We start from the raw sequence: 15,482 nt of genomic DNA on the forward strand, positions 1-15,482 counted from the left end.
TCTTGGTCGGGCAATTTACAATTATCTTAGATCTCCTGAACCTGAATTGCTGACACAGTGGAGGGGTCACTTTAGCCATATTTAGAGCTTGCAAGCTTTTTGCAGCACTAATGGAGTGTTGACCAGAGATAATCCAATATTCAACTTTATGAATATCTTCTTTTGCGAGTTTATCAAGGGGTTGTTTTGTAGCACGATTACAGGGCATCAAAATTGCAAGTATCTCCTCTTGCTTTGGGTCCTCAATAAAGTCTTGGGTCAAAATACGAACCCAATCCTTATTTAACCTTCTATACACATAGTTTGAAGGAGCAGGATAACATTTCATCACATCAATGCTGAAGACCTCATTTAGACCAAAGGGATAATATCCCTTCTTTATTTCTAATGAGATAATTGCTTTGCTGCCCTTGTTTAGAGTCTCAACCTCCATTAGCTCGTCATCGGACGCATCTATCTCCTTTGAACCACTTGTTAGTTTTGTCCTTTGCCTCTTTAAAGAGATTTCTTGAACCTTTGTAGAGTGCTTTGCCTTTCTCTTCTTTGCAAGTGCTTGCTCCTCTTCTTGCACTTGAGAGCCTGCCATGTCTTCAGCTGCTATTGTGCTTGCATCAAGGGCTTTTATTTTGTCACCCTCCTTTTTATGTTTTGAAGAAGTTGCACCAGCATTTGTAGATGCTTCAAGTGCACTCTTCACTATGGCCCTGCCTTTTTTCTCCACAATTTTCCTAACTTGAGTGGTTGTCTCCTTTTCAGGTATGGACTTTTTTCGTGAATCCAAAGCCTTCTTTGCATGCCTCACTTCTTTCACCAGGTCCTCCACATTATCCACCCCTGAGTCTTCTTGATTGGAAAAGTCAATGATCTTCAATCCTAACTTTACAATACAATTGTCCTTTCCTAGTTTACTGCCAGTCATGTCTGCTGGGTGAAAAGTTTCCAATGATAAGCAAAACTTATTTGCTTTTGTAGTTTCTCCTTCTGGCAATACAGTGCATGTGAAGCATGGGTTTGCTCTTGCATCCACATCATCCTTAGCGCCTACCACAATCCCCATATCTCCATATGATGTATCACCTTGAGACAAAAACAAATGGAGGACTCCTTTGAAGTTTGCACTAGCATCGTAGCTATCCACAAACCATTTTACTCCTTCTTTGTTACTCAATTCGAAGGTTTTATCCACCTTAATTCTAGGAGTGACACTTTTAGCTGAGTTGTTGTTTCGAGAGCATCCAGAGTAAAGATTGGTGCACCATGTGGTTGCGAGGTAGCGGGCGCTCTGCTAGCTTCCATTCCTGTGAAGCAAAAAAAAGTTTCAAAACCTTAGAAAAAAATGGATTTAAATGCTACATATCAAATCAAAACCTATCAAACTTAAGAAACTTAATGCATGCTACAAAAAGTTTTCTTGAATAGCAAGAGCCTCACTTGCATTTACTTAATCTATACAGAAGCTCGACTTGGAGCCTAGATCCAAGTTGTGCACTCATATGCTAGGGGTACGCTAGCATAGAGAGACAAGGCTCAAACTCAAGTTTGAGCCTTAAGGCGAAGTTCCATGTATGGGAGGCTTGAACTTAAGTTGGAGTCTTAAGAGGCCAGAGTACACTAGCATGGAGAACAAAGGCTCAATCTGAAGTTCGAGCCTTAAGGCCAGTGTACACTAGCATCGAGAGCCAAGGCTCCAACTCTAGTTCGAGCCTTAAGGCCGCCGGTGTACACTAGCATGGAGAACAAAGGCTCCAACTCAAGTTCGAGCCTTAAGGCCGAGGTGCACTAGCATGGAGAGCAAAGGCTCAAACTTAAGTTCAAGCCTTAAGGGGCCGGGGTGCATTAGCATGGAGAGCAAAGGCTCAATCTGAAGTTCGAGCCTTAAGGGACCTAGATGCACTAGCATGGAGAGCAAAGGCTCAAACTAGAGTTCGAGCCTTAAGGAGCCGGGGTGCACTAGCATGGAGATCAAAGGCTCAATCTGAAGTTCGAGCCTTAAGGGACCGGGATGCACTATCATGGAGAGCAAAGGCTCAAACTGGAGTTCGAGCCTTAAGGGACCGGGATGCATTAGCATGGAGAGCAAAGGCTCAATTTGAAGTTCGAGCCTTAAGGGGCCGGGGTGCACTAGCATGGAGAGCAAAGGCTCAAACTCAAGTTCGAGCCTTAAAGCCAGAGTACACTAGCATGGAGAACAAAGGCTCAATCTGAAGTTCGAGCCTTAAGGGACTGGGATGCACTAGCATGGAGAGCAAAGGCTCAAACTGGAGTTGGAGCCTTAAGGGACCGGGATGCACTAGCATGGAGAGCAAAGGCTCAATCTGAAGTTCGAGCCTTAAGGGGCCGGGGTGCACTAGCATGGAGAGCAAAGGCTCAAACTCAAGTTCGAGCCTTAAAGCCAGAGTACACTAGCATGGAGAACAAAGGCTTAATCTGAAGTTCGAGCCTTAAGGCCAGTGTACACTAGCATCGAGAGCCAAGGCTCCAACTCAAGTTCGAGCCTTAAGGCTGGGCTCCAACTCAAGTTCGAGCCTTAAGGCTGGCGAGAGCCAAGGCTCCAACTCAAGTTTGAGCCTTAAGGCCGGTGTACACTAGATTGAAGAACAAAGGCTCTTACTCAAGTTCGAGCCTTAAGGCCGGTGTACACTAGCATCGAGAGCCAAGGCTCCAACTCAAGTTCGAGCCTTAAGGTTGGCAAGAGCCAAGGCTCCAACTCAAGTTCGAGCCTTAAGGCCGGTGTACACTAGATTGGAGAACAAAGGCTCCAACTCAAGTTCGAGCCTTAAGGCCGGTGTACACTAGCATCGAGAGCCAAGGCTCCAACTCAAGTTCGAGCCTTAAGGCCGGTGTACACTAGCATCGAGAGCCAAGGCTCCAAATGTGGATTGATGTGTGGGTAATAACGGATTGATGTGGATGGATGAGTGGATAATGTGGATTGATGTATGGATGATGTGGATTGATGTGTGGGTAATGTGGATTGATGTGTGGGTAATGTGGGTTGACGTGTGGATTGATGTGGATGGATGAGTGGATAATGTGAATTGATGTGGATGATGTGGATCAATGTATGGATGATGTGGATTGATGTGTGGGTAATGTGGATTGACGTGTGGATTGATGTGGATGGATGAGTGGATAATGTGGATTGATGTGGATGATGTGGATGGATGTATGGATGATATGGATTGATGTGTGGGTAATGTGGATTGACATGAATGGATGTATGGATGATGTGGATTGATGTGTGGATAATGTGGATTGATGTGGATGGATGTATGGATGATGTGGATTGACATGTGGATTGACGTGAATGGATGTATGGATGATGTGGATTGATGTGTGGATAATATGGATTGATGTGAATGGATGTATGGATGATGTGGATTGGTGTGGATGATGTGGATGGATGTATGGATGATGTGGATTGATGTGTGGATGATGCGATTGGATGCGAATTGATGTGGGAATGATGTGATGTGATAGGAATCGATGAAGAAAAAAAAATGTGGGAAGATGAGAAAAGATGGAGACTAATGTGAAAGGATGTGGAGTGATGAGAAAAGATGGAAATATTGTTGGAACTGTATTTGTATGTGAAATCTATTTTTAAATGAAGAATGCTGGGGAAGCATTTTGATTGTCTTGTGAATGAGGTCGTGGAAGACCTATCTGTTAAAGTTGCAACTGCTGTGAACGGAGAGTCAACGGAGGACGTCTCACGTAGCAAGGTCGGCCGAGGTCTTGACCAGCCTCGGTTTGATTTAAATGGTGAGCTTCCGGTACAGTGGATGAGGGACGAAGGAAGCGGCCTATGAGTGAAGCGCTAGGTGACCTGTGAGAGGAAGGATCCTAGAGGGTGCTGACCATACAGTGCTCGGGCTCTGGGTCACCGAAGATACCTACATGTATGTCGGGAAAGATATTGGAAGAAGGAGTAAGAGTTGTTTTTTGAATTCGGGCATGGATCTGGTTTGTTGACCTTGCTGGTCCTCAAATGGATAAGTCCATGGCTCTTTTATATGGATCCATTAGTTGATCTTGCTGATATTTAACGGAGATTCCATTTTGATATGTGAATATATTGCCGGTTATATGAGCTAGGAACTATCGAAAAGGCCCCTGACTGAATAGGTGGTGAGGGTTCTGGTTGCCAATGATGCCATAGGTACACCAATGAAGGAATGATTGGAAATAAGGATTCAACCAAAGATTTTGAGGATTGTGATCAATGATAAAATGGTTTCATTAAATGATTGTTTTAAAGATAGCTAATGCTAAGAAAAAGGCAATTTCATATTGGGTGTGTAAGTGGTGTGACTAGTTTTAAGTTTGCATGAATATCTGGCTAGGGGGCCTAAGAACTCTTTTCCCTGGTACCCGGGACAAAACCTAACCAAATTCTTAATTGGATCCCAGCACTACAGTGGTTGGGCGGTTGGCTGACCCACAGGACTGAGGCTGTGGACTAATGGATCCTTAAATTGAGACTCAATTCTGTTATGGTACGATAGATGAAGTAAATCCCAGATAAAAATTGTTCTATGGAAAAGAATCAACGGCTGTGCCTCTCAATGAGGAAAAAAGCGTTGGTCTCTATGATCCAAGTGCAATCTTTTCCCTGATCTGACTTGGGACTTACGGGTTCGATCAGATCAGTTCAGTTAGTTAAGGCTTTTGACTACGTTAGAGAAAAGTTATCTTGGAGGAATCCCACTAGATTAAGCCAATTCCATTATTTCTCTTTTCCCAAATTGATAGGATAATCTATTTCTCATTTAGAATCAATCAAAGTAGTTTTTAACTACTTATAAATAATCTAAAAGAAATATACATTATTTTGTTAACACAAAGTCATAAAAATACCATTTTCTTAATCTCTAGCTTATCAAGCCTAGAGTTTAGCTTTGAATTAAGAGACTATCATTGAGAAGCATCCTTTTTCAAAGGATTTAACCATAAAGATGGCTATTCTTTTAGAGAGAGAGATTTACTTAAAGAAAGCATTACAAATAAGCATAAAGATTAAATTTCTCTTAATTAAGCATTAAGGCTTTAAGAGAAAGCTTGATTTGAATCAAAACAATAATTTAGAAAGCTTCTCAAGCTTGAGAGGGGTTGAGAAGAAGAAAGTCATTGAGATAAATTGAAAAAAACCATAAAAATTGATTTTACCTCCAAGTTTGGCTTGATTCTCTATTAGCAGCAGTGAAGTCCCCGACCAATTAGTTGGTCCACCAAGAGGAGAAGAGCAACTCCAAGAGTTATTATAGAGAGAGAGAGAGAGAGAGAGAGAGAGAGAGAGAGAGAGAGAGAGAGAGAGAGAGAGAGCTCCAAGCTCCCAAGAGAGAGGAAAATTTAAGGAATAATAGAAAATATGATTATTTTAATATAATACTGGATTGGTATAGCTCCAATATTTTTTTACAAAATACTAAGGGTCTATTTATAGGTGAGGGAGGCCACTAACCAAGTCCAACTGGGTTCTAGAATTTTCTAGGTTCAGTTTGATTCAATTTGGACAAGATTTGGACCAATTTGGCTTCCTTTTTTATTTGGTTTAATCTAGGAGAGAGGAGAGATAAAAATATCATAATTGTTTTGAATTAAAAACCCTTCCACACATGTAAAATAGGCGCCTACCTCAAGAGTCCCCCTCTCCTTACCAAGGTGTCAAAAATGCATCATTATTCTAAAATATCTCATTTTTTTTAGTAATATCTCATATTTTTTAACTAATAAACCTTGTACTCAATCAACTCTTCATCTTATGTGAGCATTTACTCATTTTTGGGTATTTTCTTTTGTTCTTTGGATTTATCTCATCCCAACACTTGGATTAATCTAATCGGCCCATTGGAACCTTAATTGGACCATAATCCAAAAATTTCTAAAAATGTAGACCCTTAGGCTAAGGTCCCTTATACCATTTTTAATTAATTCCAAATGTACATTGGAAAGTTCATTTTGAACTTCTATTTCAGGGGAATCCATTTTAGACACTAGGAAGATTTTTATATCCAAAGATATCTAAATTTTGGATTATCTCTCTCTTGATATTTTCTCTCTCTAGGTCAAAACAGGGTAAAACAAGATCTTTCTTCTATTTCAGAGAGGGGAATAATTACAAGAATAGAAGGGGAGGTTCTTATACCTTTACTCCTCAAAAGCTAGAGGGAGGAATCTTACAACAGTGTTCACAGAAAACCCGCAAACCCTTATAACGTACCTGTAAAATTCATGATCTCACTTATAACGTACCTGTAAAATTCATGATCTCACTTATAAATTTTATTTTTAAAATTTTAAAAATCAACAAAACTTTAAGCATTTTAATTATATCTTAGTGGAAAAACTTGTAAATTTTAAAATTGCAAGTTTTAAGATCTAAGAAAAAAAAATATTCTTAATGAACATTGGCCTGTGGCACAAAGCGCTGGCTAGGCATGGCCATCAAGGAGACGATATAATGTCTGGATCGCCCCCTCTGCCTATCCATAGCTGCCTGTTCAAAGTTGCCCCTATTCTATAGACCTTGTGGACCACACACAATAGCCAGTCTATAGGAGTACATCGGCACTAAGCCACACGGGGAGAGTGTGGGGAGGATCAATGGTTGGAAATGCCATCTGCTAGATAGGGCATCATACACCATTGGATTAGAACAAGTAAACTTGGCCCAAGGGATCAGTGGGAACGACGTTACCAGGAAGTGAAATTTATGGGTGTGGAGGGAAATAAATGTTACATTGATGATTAGTTAATGTTTGTAAGGTGAAATTTAATGGGATTTGGTTTGATTTCACGAAATTCCTTTTTCCCCAATGTTTTCGAGTTTACCCTACATTCTACTGTTCACCAATGTTCTCCACATTGTGTGCACCTTCTGCCTCCTCCCAGCGAGACTGCTCAACCTCTTGCGATTCGACAGGCCGGTTCTCATGCATGCGGTTGTAGCGTGCTCTAACACGTTCCCACCGAGTTTTGCAAAACTAGCCCAGGTCTTGCAAATCACACGCCTCCAAGTAGGGGAATAAGACAACGCTTCTACTCGATGCCACTGCTGCTGCTGGACACCCTCTGCTCAACGCCACTGTTGCTGCTTGCTTGACGCCCATGGCCATTACATCTTTCCCTAGTGCCAACGTTTTCTGCAGGTAGGCTCTATTTTTTTGCTTATAACATATATATTGAATGGCTAAATATATATGAGAGAGAGAGAGAGAGAGGGGGGGGGGGGGAGGGAGGGAGGGAGATTCACATAGCCACGAGAGAAGACATATGAGTTTGATAGAAGGCATGTATTTATGTTTGTTTGGCTGCAACTGACATATGGATTAAGCTAATGACTATTTGCTATATTGGTGGTGAAAGAAGAATCTAGAATATGATTAAAAAGGTGTATATGTGTTGTATGGATAGATCATTTGTGAAAGAAAAGTAGAAAGAATATGTAATCTAGAAAGGATTCTATGAGGAGCTAGAAAAAAGTAACTTGCTTTGTACTAATTGAGCTTGATTATTTCAATGATTTGATTTATAGTCTCATTATTGTCCATTAAGCTAAATCTTATTAGTATAGTTATATTTCTTAATTTATCGTGTGTCTAATCATAATGTTTGATCCTCCTTTGATCTAGGTTTTAATTATTGTAATATCGACTGTCATTTTGCTACCCCTCTATCCTAAATCTAGGAGTAGTAGCATGTTTCTCACCACCATGAAAAAACTCATTAGGATTATGGAAGCACTAGAAGAAAGACTAGTGTGACAACAACATGTGACTAATATGTCATGAGAAAATGTGTGCACGACATTGAGGGTGTACAACATTGATTGAGGGGTACTTGGACACTGCACCTTCCACACTAGAAGAAAGACTTGTGGTGGCAAAAACAACATGTGACTAATAGGTCAAGAGACAATGTGTGCACAACATTGATTTAGGGGTACTTGGTTAGGACACTGTAGATTCCACATGGGTGCAGTTAAATGAGAGAGAGAGAGAGAGAGAGAGAGAGAGAGAGAGAGAGCAAGGATAGGCCATGATGTATGTGGCTCTTTGTAGCATCCTTAAACATAAACTTGCCCAAGCTCTAATAAGTAAGGATGGTCCTTCCATGGTCACCCATCTCTTCTAAGTCTTAGGCGATCACCTATGTATAGTAACATGGTGGTAAAGGGGTCCATTTGGTGCCACCCTATTAGTTTTTAGTGGAAGTCTTTGACCGAGTGATTTTCACAAGTTATCTTGTAAGTTAATTAACAAACACATAAATTCCAAAAAAATGAATTAGTATTTAAGTATTTTGTTACCAAGGAAGGGTGTAGAAAAGAGCCACTCTTGTTATGGATTTAATACCAATCTCATATTGACATGTAAGAAGAAGTGTCACTATATGGGAGTGCATTCATTAAAGATTTAGGGCATGAGTGCTATATTGAACAAGGAGGTGATAATATTGGAGTGCATACATTAAAGATTTAGTGCAGAAGTGCGATATTGAACAAAGGTTGTAATTTTATTGTGCATGACTGTCATTGTAGGGTATTTACACAAAGGACTATTGCTTGACGTCCTCTGCTCTTGCTCGACGCCCATGGCCATCACATCATGCTGCCCCAGTGCTTGCATTTTGTGTAGGTAGGCTCCATTTTCTTTTTATAATATATATAATGAATGCGAGTTATATATATGAGAGAGAGAGAGAGAGAGAGAGAGAGAGAAAGAGAGAGATGATAACAGCCACGAGAGAAGATAGACTAGTGGGGACATGAATGAATCAATGATAAAGAATATAATGAATGGCGAGAGAGAGAGAGAGAGAGAGAGAGAGAGAGAGAGAGAGAGAGAGAGAGAGAGAGAGATGATGACATCGTTTCCACCATGAATGATTGATAATGAACATGACTGACCAATTGATAAAGAACATGAATGAAAGGTGTGTGTGTATGTGTGTGTGTGTGTGTGTGTATGTGTGTGTGTGTGTGTGTGTGTGTGTGTGTGTGAGAGAGAGAGAGAGAGAGAGAGAGAGAGAGAGAGAGAGAGAGAGAGAGAAAGAGAGAGAGGAGACGTATATGACATGTGTGTAAAAGAACATGAATGAATGATATGTGTAAAATGTAGAAATCAGCTCTATCTCAAAGTAAACTCAGACTGTGAAAGTAAACTCAGACTGGACTGGTCCAAGTTTACGTTTGTTGTACTACTACAGAAACAATAATGCTATGTCTATAGAGTAAACTCAGACACCAGACCGGTCTGGATTGTGAAAGTAAACTTGGACCGGTCCAAGTTTACTTCTACTACACTGTGCAGACAGTTTGAGTTTACTTTTCTAGGCAGAGCATTGTAGTTTCTACACCGCAGTGTAGTTGCTACACCGCAGTGTAGCAAAAGTAAACTTGGACCGGTCTGAGTTTACTCTTACTCCACAGTAAACTCGGATTGTGAAAGTAAACTCAGACTATGACCAGTTCGAGTTTACTTTAGCTGTGTGTGCAGAAACTACAATGCTCTGCTTGGATGCTCTGCTTGGAAAGTAAACTCAGACTGTGAAAGTAAACTCAGATCGATCTGAGTTTGAGTTACTTTTGTTGTGTAGAAACTATAATACTCTGCCTGGAAAGTAAATTCGGACCGGTCCGAGTTTACTTTTGTTGTTCTGAAACTACAATGCTCGACTTGGAAAGTAAACTAAGACCGGTCCGAGTTTACTTTTGTTGCGCAAAAACTGTGGACTGTGAAAGTAAACTTTATCTAGTACATCATGGAAGAATGAATCCAAGCCTATATTGATCATATCCATGACTCTTGAGTCCTAAGCTGCCTTCGTATTCTCTCCCTCTTATGTAGCTTAGTTCCCCTCACACCAAGGGTGCTTATTAACACACTCAAGGGCGGTAAATGGTTGAGAGAAAACCTTTGTTTCACTTCTAATTGGATCAAGCTAGTTGGCCATGGATTCTACATTCGTAGAGAGGATGGCCATGAGCATACAAGAAAACCTTATGCGAGCACTAGGTGACACCACATCTTTGTGTGGTTCCTTAGATGAAGCCCGAGACCTATGTTTCCACTAGCACACTAGCTAGTAGTGGCGCTAGCCCGAACACCACCCCCAACCAAAACCTTATGCCTGATGACCGAACCAAAGAGGAAGTTAAAAGAGTAGTAGCCATGTGGCGAGCTATTAATCCAATAAAAGAGGAAACTAAGATTTGTGCTCAACAAAAGCTAGTAGTTCAACCCTCCCAAGCCAACCCCATAGCTCCCACATCACCAACACAAAGTCAACCCTTCAACCATGTCCTCCAATGCTGGCCCAACTCTAGAGGACCCTTAAGCACCTGGATAAATGGATTGCTCAAGGACCTATACAGGCAATACAACATTGAGAAATAAGTCCTTATGGATTTGGCTACCCAACATCTATATAGCATTAATTGGCAAGAAATCTTATTGTTTATTGGTGTCTTTGAAAAAGGTGCTAAGAACTTGCCAGAGGTTGACAGTTACCTCATGAGCATAGTACAAAGTGAGCGGCAAACGATTGACATCCCTTATGCCTACTCAAGAAGCTACACCAACCAACCCTACCCTATCCCTAGTGGATCCGGCACCCAACTAGCTAAACCAAGCCAAATCCTATTAGAATTTACAAATTAAGAGTTAAAGAACACCCAGTCTACATAACCCTCAAAAATAGCACTTCAAAAATAACCCTCAAAAATAGCACTTCAAAAACAAATGCATGTCATAGTGCCAAACTCTATAATGAATCTAGAATCTCAGGGGTCACACAATGACCAAACAGAGCCATTAGTGCCCATTACTCAAGTAGTTCCAATACAACCTACCTTGGAGGATCCAAAGAACTTGACAAATGTTGCTGAGCACATGGACGAATGGGGTACTCAAAAGTGTAGATTGGGAATACAACATTGAGACCCATCTACTCAAGGACTTGTCCACGCAACAAATCTATGAAGTCCTTTGGCAAGAAATTGTGCAAGCTATATCTGGTACCATGAAACTAGGTGAGCATCTTCAAGAGGTTACCAATTTCATTTGCTAAGGTAGTTCAGAATGAGCGACACTTGCTTGCAGCCACCCTACCTACAAATGTGCCCAGATCATAAGCTCAAGAAAATAAGGTAGAAGAAGCTGGAGTGTTGGAACTGGAGGGAACATCACCTCAAAGACAATCATCTCTATCATGCCACCACCAAGCTTTCTAGCAACAATACAAGCTCCAATTATGCCTCCACATGAGAGGGATAACAACAAGATGCTCACTACCAATTTGGCTATGGATTCCAAGGAGAATTTTCCTAGCTGAAACTCACAAGCTATGAAAATGAATGATATGCCTAGCTCAATTGAGAACTCCACCATGGACCTACAAGGAGAACTGATTACTAGTGCTACATGCTCAAATGCTAGTCTGATTAGCTCTTTAGACTCTTTAGTGGACATAACAATAACTTCCACTAAAGATAGCCCAAAATCTCCTCAATCACCTACTTCAAGATCTAGGGTTATTCAAAAAGAGACCATTGGTACCATAGAAATGAAGCCTAAGCAGAATTCTCAAAGACCCTTGAGCACATGGATGGAAGGAATTTTAAAGGGATAAGATTGGGAGTAAAACATAGCAACAAACATTCTTATAGATCTTGTTACCAAGAAATGCTATACTTTGGATTGGCAAGTAGCCACTGAGGACCTTGGAATCAACCCGAGTCTTCATTTGATGATGCTAGGACTGGATCACTCCATGGAAGAAATGAGAAAAGAGCAAAACATTGTTACTCATCCCAAGAAATCTCAAGAGCTCTCAAAGATAGATGCACCTATGGTTGCTCAAGCCTCTAAGCAAGAGGACAAGACATCAGCCAATTCACGAAATGAATCTAGCATGACAACCCTGTAATTTTGACAAAACCATCAATTGCTCCACAAAAGCAAGAAAAGGTCCAAGAACCATCTAACACAAGCATGAATAGAGTCCCAGATCAAATCCTAGCTAGTGACCCATATGTTCCTCTAGCTAGTGAAACCATGGCCATGACCACATCTTGGCACTCTAATCACAGGAGTGAGATTATTTCTAAAGCTGCTACTTCATGTGTTGAAGCACCTGTGATTTCAGCTACAATAGCTCTGGAACCAATATGTTCCTCTAGCTAGTGAAACCATGGCCATGACCACATCTTGGCACTCTAATCACAGGAGTGAGATTATTTCTAAAGCTGCTACTTCATGTGTTGAAGCACCTGTGATTTCAGCTACAATAGCTCTAGAACCAAAAAGAAAATGCATTGAACTGGCTAGTTCCTATGGGAAAGTGCTATTTAGTGCTTTGAGATTGATGTGAGGAATCCATTCACAACTTGATCTCTTTTGCTTCTTGGTGACAACTAGGAAAACCCAAGCTTGAACTAAGTGAAGCTAGAGAGAGGGGTAGGAAGAAGAAAAATACAAAAGTGCTTGGTTTGTTAAAAATTGACACCTATTATGATAATGAGTACCTTGTCGGTGACTTCCTAATCTTGCCTAAAGGTAACTTCAAAGGGTCAATCACCCTTGGCTGCAATTGGTGACTCTGCAAAAGAGATTGAATATAAGGTAGAAGATCCTAACTGCAAAACTCTGGTCTTTATGCAACCTCCAGTGAAGTTTCTAGCTCTCAAGGAGATCACAAGGAGGGATCTTTGCCATTAAATGGATTTGAAGCTAGTTTTGCTGACACCCTTGTACACCATTGTCAATGGAAGATCTTCGACCTCAACTTCTCTATTGACTACTCAAAAAAAGAAGAATCAAAGATCTCATAAATGAAAACCAAAACGCATTGTGGAGTCCACATATGAATCTACTAGGGAGAACACTTCCCAAGAAGTTCCAATAGTTTGTCCAACCATTGATTCCTCTCCACCAAAATCAAAGCTTACAAGAAGTAGGAGAAACAATAGCCGAAAATGGAGGAGATCAAGACTACAAAGTACTCCTTGGTGGATCCAAAAGAATCTTCACAAGCACAAGGATATTATAAAGGAAATTCTTGGATTTTCTTCACCAAGCAAAAACAAACTGCCATCTTATCCCAGCCCAAGTACATCAAGGTTTCTTCATCAATGACCATGACCAATGTTTTCCAATGTCCAAATCACACTTGGAAGAGGAAACCTATCCAAATAAAGACTATTACAACTCCACCATTCATAAAAGACTGATAAAGAGAGAGCACATACATAAGAGAGCAAACCCTAATCCATTAGTGTAACCCTAACCAAAGAGGGAAGCCATATCCACTCTCACACAATGCATAATAGAAGAGAACTACACACCACACATTAAATGTGCTATGTTCACACACCAAATAACCTTATTTAATTAATGTCCACACACTATGGCCAGCTGGACGTGGCCATTTATTGTCACACACATGCTGCTATCTACCATGCCAGGACATATCGTGCCTAACTCTAGCTGTCATCGATCTTGTAATCTCAACAGCCCCTCTCAAGCTCACTGATGTATAGCCATAGATGAAGAAGATGAGCTTGGGCTATCAACACCCCACCAGCTCATCAAATACATCTCTTGTACTCCAAGCATGTCAGAAGTACTCAAACTTGTCCTTCCCAAGTGACTTAGTGAATATGTCAGCCACTTGCTTATATCTATCTTCACATAAGACAAATCAATCTGTCCATCCAACACGTTCTCCCTGATGAAATGATAATGGACATCTATGTGTTTGCTCCTCGCATGATAGACAGGGTTACTAGCCAACTGTATACTGCTCATGTTGTCACAATGTATGACAACTCCATCATCATAATGTATGACAACTCCATCATCACAATGCTGACCCAAATCACCAAGTAGCTTTTTCAGCCACATCACCTAACATACGGCCATAGCCGCACCTCTATATTTTGCCTCTGTACTCGACAAGGCAACTGTGGGTTGCTTCTTGCTACTCCAACTCACTACAGCACTCCCAATGCTAAACGCATACCCACTAGTAGATCCCCTATCATATGAACTTCCTACCCAATCTGGATCTGTGTAACAATACACATTCAACTCTTTCCCTGACTCATAAAATAGACCATAGTGGGAAGTGGTCTTCACATATCTCATAATCCTCCTGACAGCATCCAAATGAGGCTTCTTGACAACATAACATAAGTCTGGCCTCGTAATAGTCAAGTAGATAAGACTACCAAGCATTTTCCTATACATGGTGACATCTTCTATTTCATCACCCAAATCAGCCATAAGCTTCATATTTTGTTCCAAAGGTGTCATCATAGGCTTACAACCTGTCATTCCATACTTTGCTAACATGTCTAAGGCATACTACCTTTGCACCAAACATATACTATGGGATGTCCTGATCACCTCAAAACCAAGAAAGAATCTGAGTTCACCCAAATCCTTCATATCAAACTGTGTGCTTAATGATGTCTTCACATCCTCAATGTCTTTCCCATGATCACTTGTCAACCAATCAAGTCATCCACATAAATGACTATCACAACCAATCCATTCTATGTCTTCTTCACATAAAGTGAAGAATATGAGTTTCCCACATGAAAACCAATGCTCATAAGATACTTGCTTATTTTGCCACTCCAAGCTCTTGGTGCTTGCTTTAAACCATACAATGCTTTCTTCAATCTGCATACACATATGGGATACTTAGGGTATACATACCCCTCTGACTGTTCCATAAATACTTGCTCTTGTAGCTCACCATTGAAGAAGGTGTTATTCATATCCATTTGAAACTGATTCCATCTAGAAGAAGTAGCCATAGATATCACAGACCTACTAACTGTAGCTCTCTTAGCCACTGGGCTAAATGTTTCATCATAATCCAAACCATGTGTCTGTGCATATCCTTTTGCAACCAACCTTGATTTATGCCTCTCCATTGAACCATCTGATTTACACTTCACTTTGTAAACCCATTTATAGCCAATCACATTCTTGCCCTCTGACAAATCTACCAAATCCCATGTGTCATTATGCACCAAGGCATCCATCTGAGCCTCATCCCATGGCTCTATCCCATGTCTTCTTGCCAATAGCCTCTTCAAAACATGAAGTCTCGACATGCTTTACCACTGATGTCATATATGCATAATGCATAGCATAACCCCTGTATGTCAACCTCTGTGTACGGGGTATCTCACTCTCTGTGATCTCCTCACTGGTTGTGTGGCTCACTACGAGCTACATGTGCTCTAGCATGTGGTGGCACATACCTGTCATTTCTAACACCTGGAGTTCTTTATTTTGGAATCCCCAATTCTTCATCAAGGCTTTCTGAGCTTGATGAATCATAACATGTAGTACCAATGCCAATACCTTCCACTTTCTTCTTTCCTTTGTCCACAGCACTACTCTCAGTGCTCACATCATGTCTCAATCTTCCTGACCATGTACTCACATTATGACTGGATGACT

This window comes from Cibotium barometz, chromosome 28 (genome assembly GCF_041138505.1).
Source record: "Cibotium barometz isolate CiBa-2024 chromosome 28, ASM4113850v1, whole genome shotgun sequence".
Classification (NCBI taxonomy): domain Eukaryota; kingdom Viridiplantae; phylum Streptophyta; class Polypodiopsida; order Cyatheales; family Cibotiaceae; genus Cibotium; species Cibotium barometz.